Raw genomic sequence first — 604 nt, forward strand, 5'->3', positions numbered from 1 at the left:
GGTGTACTGTCTGACACCTGGGGGGAGGCCCTAATAAACATTTGTCCAGTGAACCCTATCTTTTTGTGTGTGCATACACAAGAAAACCACTTTACCTTTTAACACAGTAGCTGCTGCTCCCTGAGTAGCCCTGGAATAAATACTGACTCCAGCGCACGAAGTTAATCCTGCCCATCTAATTCCTGACTTTGCGCTGCACAGCCGGGCTGGGCTCCGGGCCGTGTCCCAGGCCGGGGGCAGTACTGCCGGAGCGCAGTCCTCGCTCAGGAGAAACATGCTGCCTGGAGGGGTCATCCCCTCGCCACTCCACCGGAGCGCCCCCGCCCCCGTCCCCAGTTCCCTCCCCCTAGAGCCCCCTATTTCGTAAGTGCGCCTCACTTGCTGCTTCCTCCGAGCGCCTCCTCAGCTCCCGCCCTCCGCCCCGCCCTGTGTCTTCTCCCTCTCCACCCAGCGCTCCCTCCCCGGGCTCCGCATCCTCGCTCGGCGGGGGGCGGGGCTTGGACTACACTTCCCGGCGGCCCCCGCGCCCAGAGCGGGGCGGGGCCGAGCGGCAGGGGGTCGGGCCGGCTACAAAGCCCGGGGGCGGACGCCGGGGCGCAGAGTT

This window comes from Castor canadensis, chromosome 5 (assembly GCF_047511655.1).
Source record: "Castor canadensis chromosome 5, mCasCan1.hap1v2, whole genome shotgun sequence".
NCBI lineage: Eukaryota > Metazoa > Chordata > Mammalia > Rodentia > Castoridae > Castor > Castor canadensis.